The sequence below is a fragment of the Cherax quadricarinatus genome, chromosome 61, assembly GCF_038502225.1.
Source record: "Cherax quadricarinatus isolate ZL_2023a chromosome 61, ASM3850222v1, whole genome shotgun sequence".
In the NCBI taxonomy this organism is placed as follows: domain Eukaryota; kingdom Metazoa; phylum Arthropoda; class Malacostraca; order Decapoda; family Parastacidae; genus Cherax; species Cherax quadricarinatus.
Genome location: NC_091352.1, coordinates 15,000,024 through 15,018,986, shown reverse-complemented (window position 1 = coordinate 15,018,986; position 18,963 = coordinate 15,000,024).

Here is an 18,963-nt window from a genome sequence, read left to right as displayed (position 1 = left end):
ATATATATATATATATTTATATATATATATATATATATATATATATATATATATATATATATATATATATATAATACGAATCGGTAAAAAATATATATGTATATCATAAACAGAACAAATTCAAAACGTACGCCGGCTACATTTTACCTTGGGCTGGAAAAATTCAAACAGAGAAGTACTCTGTCTAAAGGTGTATGATATTTACAGAGTGTATGTAAATAGCACTTCAGTCTGTGTAAACATGGCCCTACAGCAATGTTCTCCAGCTGAATACATCTGTCAGTGTGGGATATGTGTCACATGTATATATCTGTTTGAATTACATGAATATGTCGTGTAATACATCACACAAGTATAAGAGAGACGTCTCACAGTGTGTCACATGTGACTCGTGAAATTGGCATCCTGGTGTGAGGTAAATAAGAAAATTGTCTGTTTACATATTCCACCTTCCATAAAATATAAATAGAAGAAGAATTGCTTGTGGAAAGTGTAGTGGAGATGGGAGCGATATTTTCTTTGTTGCTCGAGGTTGGTAGGTTATTTTCTGTTGCTGGAGGTTGGTAGGTTAGTTTCTCTGTTGCTGGAGGTTGGTAGGTTATTTTCTGTTGCTGGAGGTTGGTAGGTTATTTTCTGTTGCTGGAGGTTGGTAGGTTATTTTCTTTGTTGTTGGAGGTTGGTAGGTTATTTTCTGTTACTAGAGGTTGGTAGGTTAGTTTCTCTGTTGCTGGAGGTTGGTAGGTTATTTTCTGTTGCTGGAGGTTGGTAGGTTATTTTCTGTTGCTGGAGGTTGGTAGGTTATTTTCTGTTGCTGGAGGTTGGTAGGTTATTTTCTGTTGCTGGAGGTTGGTAGGTTATTTTCTGTTGCTAGAGGTTGGTAGGTTAGTTTCTCTGTTGCTGGAGGTTGGTAGGTTATTTTCTGTTGCTGGAGGTTGGCAGGTTATTTTCTTTGTTGTTGGAGGTTGGTAGGTTATTTTCTGTTACTAGAGGTTGGTAGGTTAGTTTCTCTGTTGCTGGAGGTTGGTAGGTTATTTTCTGTTGCTGGAGGTTGGTAGGTTGTTTTCTCTGTTGCTGGAGGTTGGTAGGTTGTTTTCTCTGTTGCTGGAGGTTGGTAGGTTATTTTCTCTGTTGCTGGAGGTTGCTAGGTTATTTTCTCTGTTGCTGGAGGTTGCTAGGTTATTTTCCCTGTTGCTGGAGGTTGGTAGGTTGTTTTCTCTGTTGCTGGAGGTTGGTAGGTTATTTTCTGTTGTTGGAGGTTGGCAGGATATTTTCTCTGTTGTTGGAGGTTGGTAGGTTATTTTCTGTTGTTGGAGGTTGGTAGGCTATTTTCTCTTGTTGTTGGAGGTTGGCAGGATATTTTCTCTGTTGTTGGAGGTTGGTAGGTTATTTTCTGTTGTTGGAGGTTGGTAGGCTATTTTTTCAGTTGTTGGAGGTTGGTAGGCTATTTTCTCTGTTGTTGGAGGTTGGTAGGCTATTTTCTCTGCTGGTGGAGGTTGGTAGGTTATTTTCTGTTGTTGGAAGTTGGTAGGCTATTTTTTCTTGTTGGAGGCTGGTAGGCTATTTTCTCTGTTGTTGGAGGTTGGTAGGCTATTTTCTCTGTTGTTGGAGGTTGGTAGGCTATTTTCTCTGTTGTTGGAGGTTGGTAGGCTATTTTCTCTGCTGGTGGAGACGGGTTAGTTATTTTCTTCCGTCATTTTTTTCTTTTCTTCGGTCAAGAACTTGAGAATGTCTCATTCGACCGACTTCAAATTTTCAACGATGGTGTACTGTAACAAGGGAAAGATTCATGCAACTTTTGCCACGTGCTCTCTAGTCAATGTTATAAATATTATTCGCCTTTCTGGTTACTGAGCGATCATCTGAACGCTTTGCGAAGATCGTTTCCGGGAACGTAAAGTTGGTGGGACATGTCAATGACGTCCTTATACTGACTCCTAGTGTATTTCACCTGGTGTATACTCCGTCCTATGTAATGGTTGTGACAAGATATACGTTGGAGAAACCTTAATTAACATAGACACACGCTAGGAACATGACTATGCCTGGGTGCTGCTATTACACCTTACTCTTCTCTGTGATACATAAGCCTGTAACCCAGGTATTGTTTACTGAATTAAATTTTGTGTATCAAGACAAATGTTTCTCTCTCTCTCTCACACACACACACATATATATATATATATATAATATATATATATATATATATATATATATATATATATATATATATATATATATATTATATATATATATATATATATTATATATATATAAATCCGTGCCGAATAGGTAAAACTTGCGATTCATTTTCCACTATAATCTACCTTGTCCATAATTACTATCGCATTTGCTTCGTTTCGTAAGGTGAAGTCTAGGATCTTTCGATAATTCATAGTATAACTTAAATCTTTGAGGACAATTACCCGAGTGGTCATTTTTTCCACAATGGATCTGTCCCAATAGAACTGTTTGTGATCTCTGTGAGAAGTTGGTCTACTGCTGCGACGAATCTTGGGTCTTGTGCTCCTACAGCACCTCTCAGGCTTTCTGGGACTACGTCCTTCACTAGTTCAGTGTGTTACACGAAGACAGAAATGCCTTGCGCATTCCCATGCCTTCCATTCGCAGCAGAAGTGTTGCTTAATCCCATTACTGATCTTCTAGTGAGAAATTTAGTGCCTTTGTGAATACTGATCTCAGGAGTGCGTCATATTCACTCAGTAATGGGATGCCAAAGGAAGGTGGGTGCATACCTCAAGAAATAAATGGGCCTGGGCTCGGTGAGACAGTCTGTGAGAGGATGCAGAGCATCATGGACATCAAAATCACAAAGCCTCTCTTCCATCCTCTCCATGTCAGTTTTCCTAGAGGACTGTGTTGATACTCTGACGACCCTGCTGTGCTACCAACTGAGGCTTCTGGTAGGATGGTTCTAAATGAACAAATTATTTCCTGGTTTGTCGAGATGAAGCGTCTCATTTCAATATTATAAATTCCACAACACCACTACCACTAATAATACTACCATCACCACCACCACTACTACTACAACCATAACGATCACTTCCTCTACCACTACTACCACCGTCTCTAAAGCACCTTCTTCCCTGCATTTCTACAACATAATTTATTCGCCAACTATAAATCAAGGTGGTGGCAGTGTGTTCTCCGCCTCACTTCCCACCGCTGCTCTAGTGTGTAGCCAAAACATCTCTACTGATTTATTTTCCTACCATATGGAAACGTACTAATATATATATATATATATATATATATATATATATATATATATATATATATATATATATATATATATATATATATATATATAAAATATATATATATATATATATATATATATATATATATATATATATATATATATATATATATATATGTCGTGCCGAATATGTAAAACTGGTCAATTAGCAAGAACTCATTTAAAATTAAGTCCTTTGTAAAATTTTCTCTTATTCGTTTAAAGATATATTTTTTTCATTAATGTTAATGTAAAATTTTTTAATTTTGCACCAAAAGAATCTTAGAGAACTTACCTAACCTTATTATAACAAGAACAATTTATTTTAGACTAACCCAACTATATATATTTTAGATTTGTTTTCAATAATTTAATATTAAACAAACACAGTGAAATATATTTTTTTCGTTAGGTTCAGAATAATTTTGGCGAAATTATTGCATACACAAATTTTCGCTTGTCCTATATGGCAAGATGAGCGTTGCTATTTAAGCCAAGATCGCAAGTTCTGCCTATTCGGCACGACATATATATATATATATATATATATATATATATATATATATATATATATATATATATATATATATATATATATATAAATGAATAACTAAAGTGTAATGAACATTTGTCAGTGCTCAATAATAACCCACATGGAGAGACAAACACAGAAGTTTAATTGGTCTGTATATTTCAATCCTCTTCAGCTGATAAACGTATGAAATGAGAACAAGAATATATAGGGAAGGTTACACTTCACCTCGTACACGTGAGTGAAGGGACGTGTTAAGTAGTGGGTGGGTGAGAAGACAGGTCCTGAAGTGAATCTAAAACTCTAGGTAGGATGTTTATTTATGCTATGTAATCCCTGATGTTGTGCTGGCTTTCTGTGTCATGTTGGGTGCTCGTATCTACTTCTTGAGGACGAATTTTGAAATGACGTCTGGTTTTCATTGTCCCTTTGAGATGTTGAATTTGGGAGTGGTAGTTATGTGGGTAGATTATATGATTTTGCGTTTGTAGCTGCAGTGTGATTTGTGTTAGATGGTTGCAGCCTCCCAGTCAATGTTGTGATTATTGATGCTGACATGTTGAAAAAAATGGCTGAATTATCCTGTGCACAACGTATTGCCCTCTGGTGTTCAATGATCTGTGTAGACAGAGTTCGTCCTGTCTGCCCTATGTATGCCATATATATATATATATATATATATATATATATATATATATATATGGCTTCATCGCTCTCTCACATTAACCTCACCCCTCCCGCCATCTCTTCATTTCTTCTTTATCCCTATCTCATATCTCCATAATCCCTTCCTCATCATACCCTCATCTCTCCCTTACTAGCCTTGGTCATCTTCCGCTGCAGTTCACCACTAATGAGTCTCTCTCTCTCTCTCTCTCTCTCTCCCTCGTGCGCGCACGCGCGCGCTAAACAAAATAAGAAGTTGTTTTTTCTCCATTCTTTCGTCCAGTGATGTGTGTTCTTCCCAGGATGAAAGACGACGTTACCTTTGAACCCAGCCTTTGCAGCGGCCACTGAGCTTTCCTCGATAATACCATAAATAAAAAAACTCAATGAAACTGAAGTCTACATATTTTTTGTGTGCTCTTATATATATAATATTTGCTGACACGTACACCCATAAAGCCATCTTGTGGCAACTTTTTGTACTATAATTTGCCAGCTTTAAGATACAACTCAGTTAATTTAAGTAATGAAGATAAAAGGGAATTTAAAACATAATGAAACTGAGACACTGAAAAATGGAATTAATGCTGGAGAAACCTCTCTCTCTCTCTCTCTCTCTCTCTCTCTCTCTCTCTCTCTCTCTCTCTCTCTCTCTCTCTCTCTCTCCTAAATTACTGTTGGAAGAATGGGATACGAGACCACGACCAAATATTCGATATCGGATGCCACAAATTTTGCAAAATTAATGAAAATTCCTTGAAAATTCTGAGAAAAATAATTATTTAAAACCTGGGCTGGTGGGTCTGGGAGATCCATCATGGCTTCCAGATCAATTGCCAGAACTCTGAAATATGTTATGTCTATATATACCCGGAGTATGTAAGATATATATATATATTGTAATTAAGCTTAAGATATTTTATATATTTTTCAAATTCTGTTGAAGACAAATTAAATAGTACATTATATTCATATATTAGAATAAGAAAATACATCTGAAATGTGTATCAAGGAATATAAATATGAGGGATATGAATATATATAGTGTTTCATGAGGATGATCATCCTAAGAGTTGGATAGAGTGAGGATAGGGTGAGGAGTTGCAGTGGAGAGATAGTTGTTATTGTACGTGTATTGAGTTACCATTCAAAAGTTGGTCAGGAAACTCATGATTTGTAGTTTTTAAAATTTTGACCATGAAAGGGGGACGATGAGCAAAAAAATTCACTAAATTGGGTTATTGTCCTCCTCTTCCTCCTCCTCCTCTTTCTTTACCTCCTCTTCCTCTTCCTATCCTACATGTCATGACACTAAGCTTCCTGCAATTGCTCACTGTCATGAGTGATTAAACGCGCTACATATTAATGTATTTGAGAATTTTGCTTCAAGCAGTTGGGGTCGTGTGTGAGAGTGAGTGAGAGAGAGAGAGAGAGAGAGAGAGAGAGAGAGAGAGAGAGAGAGAGAGAGAGAGAGAGAGAGAGAGAGAGAGAGAGAGAGAAATGGAGGGAGGGAGGGAGAAAGAGAGAAACGCCACAAGAACACATTCACAAAACAAAAAAAAACACATTACCACACACACAACCACACACACACACACACACAACCACACACACACACACAACCACACACACACACACACAACCACACACACACACAACCACACACACACACACAACCACACACACACACACACACAACCACACACACACACACAACCACAGACACACAACCACACACACACACAACCACACACACACACACAACCACACACACACACACAACCACACACACACACAACCACAGACACACAACCACACACACACACAACCACACACACACAACCACACACACACAACCACACACACACAACCACACACACACACACACAACCACACACACACACACACACACAACCACACACACACACACACAACCACACACACAACCACACACACACACAACCACACACACACACAACCACAGACACACACAACCACACACACACACAACCACACACACACACAAACACACACACACCCACACACACACACAACCACACACACACAACCACACACACACACAACCCCACACACACACAACCACACACACACACACACACACACACACACACACACACACACACACACACACACACACACACACACACACACGTAGTATCACATACACCAACACACAAACATACACCACAACACAAAGGTGCACAAAAGTTGCTTGATACACACATTCTCTCCAGAGAGAAACACAGGCAAGAATTTCTTAGCAAATTAATACAGTCACGTGATAAAGTAACGCAGTCACGTGATATAGTAATACAATCACGTGATCCAGTAATACAATCACGCTTCATAATACAATAACGGGATATAGTAATACTATCACGTGATACATTAGCTACTTTCTACACAAACAGTAATTAACGTGTGAAGAATAAAACACTCGACTCGTTTTGTGTTTTATCAAACTCTAAAAAAAAAAAACATTTTTTTATAAGAGATTTTGTCTTAAACTGTCGAGAGTAACTTTTCCCTAACTTTATTAAGAGTAAAACTGAGACAGCACTGAGTGACCCTTGAGGGTTTAGCGCTTTCCGTGATTGATAAAATTTCCTCATAACGAGCGAAATTAACTTTTTTGTACTATAGTAGAGACCAGAAATGTTAGATTTTGGTGACATTTCAGTTGTTCAGGTGTGTGTGTATGTGTGGTGTGTGTGTGTGTGTGTGTGTGTGTGTGTGTGTGTGTGTGTGTGTGTGTGTGTGTGTGGTTGTGTGTGTGTGTGTGTGTGTGGTGTGTGGTTGTGTGTGTGGTTGTGTGTGTGTGTGTGGTTGTGTGTGTGTGTGTGGTTGTGTGTGTGTGTGGTTGTGTGTGTGTGTGGTTGAGTGTGTGTGCGTGTTGGGGGAGGGAAGTGCAGGTGACGGGGGGATGGGGATGAGTAAGTGGATGGGTGGATAGGTAGGTGGATGGGTGGATCGGTAGGTTGATGGGTGGATAGGTAGGTTGATGAGTGGATAGGTAGGTTGATGGGTGGATCGGTAGGTTGATGGGTGGATCTGTAGGTTGATGGGCGGATAGGTAAGTTGATGGGTGGATAGGTAGGTGGATGGGTGGATAGGTAGGCTGATGGGTGGATAGGCAGGTTGATGGGGGGATAGGTATGTGGATGGGTGGATCGGTAGGTTGATGGATGGATAGGTAGATAAGTTGATGGGTGGATAGGTAGGTGGATTAGTGGACAGGTATGTTGATGGGAGGATAGGTAGGTGGATTGGTGGATAGGTAGGTTGATGGGTGAATAGGTAGATGGAGGGGTGCATAGGTAGGTTGATGGGTGGGTGTGTGCAGTCCTCTGTGGTTGCAGAGGTCAAGTGCAGTCCTCTGTGGTTGCAGAGGTCAAGTGCCAGTTTCTTTTCTCGTGGCTTATTGAGCCTTATTATACATCTTCCTGCCTTTACCCCTCGTTGTTCGGGTCATTCTACTTAATTATCACGTTTATGCTGAAGAAATGTTTCCCAACATCCCTGTCATAGTTTGTTCCTGTCCAACTGTCCATGAGAATATTCTATGTTCTTCTGATCTCTAATTTTCTCAGTGTAAGCATATTTATTTCTCCCGTTTCTTGACATTTGGTCAGGTGTTAGTTACATCCTAATTTGCATACCTCAATGTAGGTCTGACATTTCATTATTATATATTATAAGGGACACGGCTGGATCCACATACCATCCGCATTGGTGTTGCCCTTCGCCTTGCCGCCCCTATTCTCGCCGAACACGTATGTATTTGTGGCAGTGCAGCTGCAGACCGATTCGGGTACCATGGTCTTGTGTGCCGTAAATCCGAGGGAAAGATTGCAAGACATGAGAAGGTTAATAACATTAAGAGGAGCCTCACAACAGCCGGATGCCCAGCAGTAAGGGAGCCGCCCCAACTATGCAGATCTGATGGCAGCCAGAAGCGTCCAGATGGTATCACCCTTCAAGCCTGGACAGATGGTAAGTAGGTGGTGTGGGACTACACATGTGCATCTACCTTGGCTGATACCTATCCCCAATACACCAGGGAGGAAGGAGGGGCAGCTGCCAGCTTCAGGGAGTCCCAAAAGTCTAGAAAATATGGAGAACTTGCCCATCATTATATGTTTGTTCCCACAGGCTCAGAGTAACTAGGAATCCCAGGGCAGCTATCTTTCTGTTCCAGCGACTCAGCACTGCTGTTCAGAGGGGTAACCCATGCTGTATTTTGGGCACGCGCCCCAGTTCTGAGGAGCTGGATGAGATTTTCGCATTATAATCAGTGACAAACATGTAACAATATATACTAGACACGCATATCTCACATCTCATGTACTGTATATGCCATCTTTATACCATCAATGTATCTCTTAAACCTTTTGTACCTTATTATGTAATAAATATACTTATTGGTGAAAAAGAATGAAAAGATGGGGTGGTAGGGGAAGTGGAATATTCAAACAGCTTCAGGAAGAAATCCAAATATTCTTCCTTGAAGCCTTTTTATCCACTTCTCCGAGGCTGTGGGTCCCACAATATATGTACATGTGTGTGTGTGTATATATACATATATATATATATAGTGCCGATTTTGCGATTTTGGCTTAAATAGCAACGCTCTTCTTGCTGAATAAGACAAGCTAAAATTTGTAGATGCAATCCTTTCGCAAAAAATAATTCTGAACCTAACGAAAATATATATTTCATAGTGTTTATTATTAAATTTTTGTAGACTTATCTAAAACATATTTAATTGGATTAGGCTAAATTAAATTGCGGTTGTTATAATAAGGTTAGGTAAGTTTTCTAAGGTTCTTTTGGTACAAAATTATTAATTTTTACATTAACATAAGTGACTAAACTTATCTTTAAACGTATAAGAGAAAATTTTAGAAAGGACTTAATTTGAAATGAGTTCTTGCTAATTGACCAATTTTACCTATTCGGCACGATATATGTATATATATATATATATATATATATATATATATATATATATATATATATATATATATATATATATATATATGCATTCATATCTCTAGCGTTCTTGGGTGTGTGTGTGTGTGTATTGTAGTATTGGTGTGCGTGTCAGTAACTACTGCAAAGACACGAATATTAACGTACGTAAGATTATGTACACATGCTGTGTGTATGTTAGTGTCTGTGTTCATACCTGTGCTAGGATATTTGTGTGGTGTGAATGAGACGCACTCCTGCGCCAGTGATAATGTAATCCACACACACACACACACACACACACACACACACACACACACACACACACACACACACACTCTCTCTCTCTCTCTCTCTCTCTCTCGCCAGGAGACAATTGAATAGGTCCGTGACAAGTTTCTATTAAGAAAATTGTTGTAGTCGACAACGGTAAAGGAACACGGGGGAAAAATTGTTGGTACGTGCAATATGGATGTAAGCTTTATTATCTCTCTCTCTCTCTCTCTCTCTCTCTCTCTCTCTCTCTCTTTCTCTCCCTTTCTAAGAGCAGTGAAGTACTCAGTAAACATCTGTCAAGGTTTGTTATAGTGAAGCAATATATTTAATGTTAAGAGACGCAGGAGATGAGTGATGGTAGGCGGTAGTGGCGGCGGCGGCGGTGGCGGCGGCGACGGCCTACTGATCAACATTTAAAAAAGCCTACTCACCTCTACCACACTTTCCACGAGCAATTCCTTGCTTATTTATATTTTATGGAAGGTGGAATATGTAAACAAATTTTTCTTATTTACCTCACACCAGGATGCCAATTTCACGAGTCACATGTGACACACTGTGGCACTTGTCACATGTGACACAATGTGGCACTTGTCACATGTGACACAATGTGGCACTTGTCACATGTGACACAATGTGGCACTTGTCACATGTGACACAATGTGGCACTTGTCACATGTGACACACTGTGGCACTTGTCACATGTGACACACTGTGGCACTTGTCACATGTGACACACTGTGGCACTTGTCACATGTGACACACTGTGGCACATGTCACATGTGACACACTGTGGCACTTGTCACATGTGACACACTGTGGCACTTGTCACATGTGACACACTGTGGCACTTGTCACATGTGACACACTGTGGCACTTGTCACATGTGACACACTGTGGCACTTGTCACATGTGACACACTGTGGCACTTGTCACATGTGACACACTGTGGCACTTGTCACATGTGACACACTGTGGCACTTGTCACATGTGACACACTGTGGCACTTGTCACATGTGATACCCTGCCCATATAGAAATGCGTTGTTGCATTGCGTCCATTTATGCATGTTCTAAAACCTTCAATAAGAGAGTCTTGCAGCTTCCCACACTTCTCTTTAACCTGCACTGTTTACCTCACATTATTACCATTGTGGGTTTAGCGCTTAGTCTTGATTGTAATAATAATAATACCTCACATTTTCCAAGAGTTGGATGCCACCTACGGGTTTAACGAATCTGTGAATTAAATAACTAAGCGCAGAACAAACGGTAATACTAGTTATTACTTATTAGGTTAACCTAACTGAAATTAACCTAACTGATCTATTTTTTCACTTTCAGTTAGGAGGTTAATTGGATAAACTAGCGGCTTACGTCTGGCAGCGGGGAAGGCTTTAATGGTAGCTTTCAACGTCAGAAGCTACACGCTCCTTAATTTTGATAGAGAATAAGTTAATTACATTACTTATCATGGTAGATGAGGCAGTCATCATTTCTAGTTTTTTTCCACAAAGATTATGTTTTCTGTTGTATTTAGGAATTTACTTAGAGAATGAGACAGTGATCTCCAGAACGATTAACATCACTCATCCTCGTCTTTCCAACACTTCCATTTACACAGCTGGAACTTCTGGTGTTCCTGGTTCCCTGTGTGTGTGTGTGTGTGTGTGTGTGTGTGTGTGTGTGTGTATGCGTATGTTTAAAAGGATAGGTGTCAACGCCATAACAATTCATATAAACCGCTACTTACATATCATGAATTGGAATAAGTAAGGTTCAGCTACTCCTTAGTGAGAGTGATATGAGCAAGCGAAGATGTCTCGAGGCTGCCATCATCCACCCCTCACCCACACACCATCGAAGTGAAGCATGGGAAGTTGAACTGTTGTACAACCACCCTCTCACACCATTCAAGAATAACATGTTCCACGGAATACTACGCATACAGTCAGACCCGCTTCCCTTAGCGTCTCAAATAACTCATTTTTTCAGCCCTGACCTCCCATATGCACTAGAAATATATACCGAGAGGTGTATATATCTAAGACATATACACTGAGATTTGACTTTCATCTCTGTTTTAGGGATTAAAGTATTCTTGACTGGTGGGGAAGAGGTGATATGTGATGGTTTTGGAAAACCGATAAATTGAAGAATGAGACTTTACTGAGGAAACGTTTCGCCAACCAATGATTTCATCAGTCCAATACAGAGAAGAACGATGAAAAATGAGAATAAGGTACTCAGTCCCTCAGCCTCAAATCGATGTGTTCAATAGATACAAAAAAATAACCAATCTCACTCGCACCTTTCCTCTCACCTGGTCCAGCCTTACTCTGAACATCTGTATCGTGGCGGCGGCGGGGGCGGCGGCGGCGGCGGCGACGACGGCGGCGGCGGCGGCGGCGGCGGCGGCTGCGGCGGCGGCGGCGGCGGCTGCGGCTGTTGTTGTAGCAATGGTATGGTGATGGAAGTTGTAGTGCTGGTGATTATGACAATGTTAGAGGTGGTGGTGGTGGTAGTAATGGTGATAGTATTGGTGGTCCAGGTGGTGTAAAATTCACCAGTGGTGGTGGTGATGGAGGTAGTAGTTGCGATAGTGGTAGTTGTGGTTGTGTTAGTTGCAGTGGATGCAACAGTGGTATTAACTTCCCATATAGAGTAATGTAATACATCACTGGCATGATTTACGTTTATTTATTCAACTTAATTTGCATAGAGAGAACATTGTGCTGAATTTACAGCAGAGTTTATCATAGAAAACTGAGCAGAGTTTCCTGCAGATATAGGGATTTGTGTACCAGTGCACACGCGCTCACGGATAGAATCAATAGGCAGGGCCAGGAGCTGAGTTTCGACACCTCCAATCAGAAATAGGTGAACACACACACAATGTCCTATAAAGAAATGTTAAAGGAAATTGGCCTGACGACACTGGAGGACAGGAGGGTTATGGAAGACATGATAACGACATACAAAATACTACGAGGAATTGACAAGATGGACAGGAACAGTATGTTCCAGAGATGGGACACAGAAACAAGGGGTCACAATTGGAAGTTGAAAACTCAGATGAGTCAAAGGGATGTTAGGAAGTATTTCTTTAGTCACAGAGTTGTCAGGAAGTGGAATAGTCTGGAAAGTGACGTAGTGGAGGCAGGAACTATACATAGTTTTAAGACGGGGTATGATGAAGTTCATGGAGCAGAAAGAGGACCTAGTAGCGATCAGTGAAGAGGCGGGGCCAGGAGCTATGAATCAACCCATGCAACTACAAATAGGTGAGTACAGATAGTTGAGTACACTCAGTATTGTCAGAGAGAGAGAGATTTATAAATAGGAAAGCATGAAAATATTTCCTGGCAGATGAACAGCGATACAAGTTGCCCCGCCGGGTTTAACCATTAATGGTCAATTAAACCAACAGCGTGCCCTGAATGGTGAATTATTACTGTGCTCGCTGATTGGCTCTCTACTCTCACTTCATGAATGGCCACGCTCGTGTGCACTTCTATGATTGGCCAGTTATTTTTCACCGCGGCCATTGATTGGCTGGTTAACCTCCCACAGCTCACTCTGAATGGTTAACTTCTGATCCAGTAAATGATTATATAGATAAGTCTCGCTATGATTGGCTGAATAAACTCTCGCTATTATTGGCAGGATAAACTATGGCTATGATTAACTAGATAAACTATCGGTATTATTGGTTGGATAAACTCTTTTATGATTGGTTGGATAAACTCTGGCTATGACTGGTTGGATAAACTCTGGTTATGAATGGTTGGATAAACTCTGGTTATGAATGGTTGGATAAACTCTGGTTATGAATGGTTGGATAAACTCTGGTTATGAATGGTTGGATAAACTCTGGTTATGAATGGTTGGATAAACTCTGGTTATGAATGGTTGGATAAACTCTGGTTATGATTGGTTGGATAAACTCTGGCTATGAATGGTTGGATAAACTCTGGTTATGATTGGTTGGATAAACTCGGGCTATGACTGGTTGGATAAACTCTGGTTATGAATGGTTGGATAAACTCTGGTTATGATTGGTTGGATAAACTCTGGTTATGACTGGTTGGATAAACTCTGGTTATGAATGGTTGGATAAACTCTGGTTATGATTGGTTGGATAAACTCTGGCTATGACTGGTTGGATAAACTCTGGTTATGAATGGTTGGATAAACTCTGGTTATGATTGGTTGGATAAACTCGGGCTATGACTGGTTGGATAAACTCTGGTTATGAATGGTTGGATAAACTCTGGTTATGATTGGTTGGATAAACTCTGGCTATGACTGGTTGGATAAACTCTGGTTATGAATGGTTGGATAAACTCTGGTTATGATTGGTTGGATAAACTCTGGTTATGATTGGTTGGATAAACTCGGGCTATGACTCACGAAATCGTAATGACACGATTGTAAACAAACCATACCACGGGCGGGGATAGAACCCGCGATCAGTCTCTCAAAACTTTTCATTTTGTTATAGTTGGATAAGCTCTTGTTTTATACCTGTTTTTTAAGCTCTTTTAAGCTCTTTTTTTTTCCTCAGTAGCAGGATAAACTCTTGTTTATCCATGATTGGGTTGGAGAACGTTACGTTGAACTGATCGGATAAACTGTTCTTCTGTTCTGATTGTCATGATCGATAGTCATGCTAATCAGTCGGATGCTCTCACTCTTACACCTCTTTCACTACTGGAGTAAAAGAGAGAGAAAGAGAGATAAAGCTCACGGAGGTGGGGAGAGAGAGTGGATCTAGTAGCGACCAGCGAAGAGGTGGGGCCAGGAGCTGTGACTCGACCCTTGCAACCCCAAACAGGTGAAAGACCTGAGTACACTGAGAAAAATGTCTGTCTTTCCGTATTTTAATTTTCTCTCTCTCTCTCTCTCTCTCTCTCTCTCTCTCTCTCTCTCTCTCTCTCTCTCTCTCTCTCTCTCTCTCTCTCTCTCTCTCTCTCTCTCTCTCTCCACATCCAACAATCATCACAAAGCATTAAGGTCCCCGGGTCATGTGCAATAAAATATTTATTTAGTGGAACTATCAGCTGGTGCAGCTGGCTCAGCGTTGTAGTTGGCAACAGTGATAGCCTGAGGGAGTTGTGTCTGGCAACACTGGTGGTTGAGGGTGGTGGTGATCCCTGCGTGTCTGGCAACACTGGTGGTAGAAGGTGGTGGTGGTGATGGTGGTCCTTGTTTCTGGTAGTAGCGATGATTTACTGTTGCCAGAGAGTGTTTCCCAACATTCCTTTCCTTTCAGTTACAATCAACCACTACCAACTACCATCAACCACCAACTACCATCAACCACCAACTACCATCAACCACCAACTACCATCAACCACCAACTTCCATCAGCCACCACCAACTACCATCAACCACTACCAACTACCATCAACCACTACCAACTACCATCAACCACTACCAACCACCATCAACCACTACCAACCACCATCAACCACTACCAACCACCATCAGCCACTACCAACCATCATCAGCCACCACCAACCACAACCACCAACTACCATCAACCACTACCAACCACCATCAACCACTACCAACTACCATCAACCACTACCAACCACCATCAGCCACTACCAACCATCATCAGCCACCACCAACCACAACCACCAACTACCATTAACCACCAACCACCACCAACTACCATCAACCACTACGAACTACCATCAACCACTACCAACTACCATCAACCACTACCAACTACCATCAACCACTACCAACTACCATCAACCACTACCAACCACCATCAACCACTACCAACCACCATCAGCCACTACCAACCATCATCAGCCACCACCAACCACAACCACCAACTACCATTAACCACCAACTACCATCAACCACTACCAACTACCATCAACCACTACCAACTACCATCAACCACTACCAACCACCATCAACCACTACCAACCACCATCAACCACTACCAACCACCATCAGCCACTACCAACCATCATCAGCCACCACCAACCACAACCACCAACTACCATTAACCACCAACCACCACCAACTACCATCAACCACTACCAACCACCATCAACCACTACCAACTACCATCAACCACTACCAACCACCATCAGCCACTACCAACCACCATCAGCCACCACCAACCACAACGACCAACTACCATCAACCACTACCAACTACCATCAACCACTACCAACCACCATCAACCACTACCAACCACCATCAACCACTACCAACCACCATCAACTACTACCAACCACCATCAACCACTACCAACCACCATCAACCACTACTAACTACCATCAGCCACTACCAACCATCATCAACCACTACCAACCACAAGCCACTACCAACCATCAGCCACTACCAACAACCATCAACCACTACCAACCACCATCAGCCACTACCAACCATCATCAGCCACTACCAACCACCATCAGCCACTACCAACCATCACCAACTACCACCAACCACAACCACCAACCACCACCAACGTCTAATCAACCTCTCTCAGCTCTTCAAGAAAAACGAGATATTTTTTTCCTTTCATTTCTTGTGTTGACGTATAACTTTTACCACAAGATAACAGAGAAAGTCTCTTTGAAGAGCTCCTTCCTGAAGCTTCAAGACTCGGTGTCAGTTTCCTGAAGCCTTTTTCTGAAGCTTTAATACTCTTGTTAAACATTGCCATTTCAGTTTTAGATTCTTGTAGCTTTGCTTGAACCTTGTAGCTTTCAGTGAAGCTTTTTTATAGCTGTCCTTGAGCCTTTTTCGCAGCTTTCATTGAACTTTTATTGTAACTTTTCTTGAACTTGTAGCTTTTTTGAACTTTGTAGCTTTCATTTGAACCTTGTAGCTTTTCTTGAGCCTTTCTTGAAGATTTCTTTGAATCCTTTCATATAGATTTCTTCGTCTTTTTCTTCTCTTGTAGGTTTTTTGAACCTTGTGGTTTTCCTTGACCCTTTTTTCGTAGCTTGAACCTTCTAGCGTTTCTTAAAACTTATTTGGAGATTTCACTGAAGCTTTCTTGAAATTTCTTGAAGCCTGGCAGAAAATCCTATCACGCTATCCATCACATTTCATTTTTTTTTTTTTTTTTTTTTTTTTTTTTTTTGGAAATTCATTTTTATTATATTCTTGGGAAAGTAATACACCTAAAAGTGACATATATCACCTGGGAAAGGTAAGGGTTGGGCGCAATCTGGTCTGATTCTAAGGCGACTCCTTTATTGCTGGGCATCCAGCTGTTGGAGTGTTCCTCTTGATATTGCTACCCTCATCTTGTCTGCTAATGGACTGCTGCAGAAAACCATGGTACCTGAACCTATCTTCCGATGTACTGTTGCAAATACACCTGTGTTCAGTGAGGATAGGTGTGGCATGGCTAGGTGCAACACCCATGCGAATGATGTAAGGGGTCGTGGCTATGTTCTCCATCATTGATCCATCCTGGTACGATTGTTCGTAGCTGTTAGTGGAAACTGGTCGGGTTGGGAAAGCCTGATAAAGTATCTCAGAGCCTGGCACTGTTAGTGAACTTTGAGTTCTGAGCCCCAAGATTATGACTGAGGTGTTCAGGGAGAATGACTGCTACTGCGAATTTACTGGACGACACGCATGAAGACAGCAGTGCGAGGATTGTCTGTGATGCCTTGCAGACACCAGTGTCTTCTAGCCTGACTAGCACTGTAGCTTGGTCTATGCTGACATCAGTGCCACCTATTCTGACACTGTAGTTTGGTCCTTGGTGACACCATTGTCTCCTAGTTTGACACTCTAGTTCCTTGCTGACACCAGTAACTTCTAGTCTGACACTGTAACATGGTCGCACTGTCTGTCTTTTCGAGTAAAGTTGAGTCACAAGGTTACATCAGTGTTGCAGTGGCTACCTTCACAAGGTTACATCAGTGTTGCAGTAGCTACCTTCACAAGGTTACATCAGTGTTGCAGTAGCTACCTTCACAAGGTTACATCAGTGTTGCAGTGGCTGCACTTTGTGAATATTGACTTTAGAAGACCGCCGCATTGACTGATTGTCATATAAGAGTGTACATCTTAGGAAATATGTTAGTGTGGGCAAACTTGGGTACTTTGTGAGCCTGGGACTACATCACATATTAGTCCTTCTATCCTTAAACCATTCAGTTTGTCCTCGATATAAGCGTCAATAACAATGTGTATTTATGTCTACATACACACTGAGGACACTGGAGGACAGGAGAGATAGGGAAGATATGATCGCGACATATAAAGTACTGAGAGGAATCGACAAAGTGGACAGACAGGATGTTCCAGAGATGGGACACAGCAACAAGTGGTCACAGTTGGAAGTTGAAGACTCAGATGAATCACAGGGATGTTAGGAAGTATTTCTTCATTCAGAGCTGTCAGGAAGTGGAATCGTCAGGGAAGTGATGTAGTGGAGTGGAGAAGAGGTATGATAAAGTTCATGGAGAAGGAAGTGTGACCTAGTAGGGACCAGTGAAGAGGCGGGGCCAGGAGCTGAGACTCGACCCCTGCAACCACAACTAGGCGAGTACACACACACACACACACACGTGCCAACATGTCTTCAAACTTGCATTATCAAAACACTAAATAATTAACTGGTACATTTTGTATTCTGGACAAATTAATTCGTATTTATGTAGCTTATTAAATTTGTGCAGAGAGAATCTAATTTTTTCACGTGATTGTATTAATTTGCCGAGGAATTCTTGCCTGTGTCTCTCAAGGGAGTGAATGTGTCTCTGTCATGCAACCTTTGTGCACCTTTGTGTGGTGGTGTATGTTTGCGCTTGTTGGGTGTTGTGCCTGTATTGTGTTTTGTGTGGGTTGTGTGCGTTTTTTGTATTTATATAGGAATGGGATTTTGTAAGTGTAGTGCTGTGAGTTGAGTTTGTGTGCGTATTATTGTGGTGGGATGTCAGTTTGTAGGTCTGGTAGTGTGTGTGTGTGTGCGTGTGTGTGTGTGTGTGTGTGTGTGTGTGTGTGTGTGTGTGTGTGTTGTGGTGGTAGTGTGTGTGCGTGCAAAAGTGTGTTATAGTGGTAGTGTGCCTGCGTGCAAGTGTGTGTATATGTGTGTGTGTGTGTGTGTGTGTGTGTGTGTGATTACTTCTTTGTAATTACTTGTAACTGCAGGAGCAATTTTTATCATATAATTCTTTAAAATTTCCAATAACTGTAGCACTTGCTACTTCCTCTCATAACTTATCGCTTTATCACACTATTCGCAA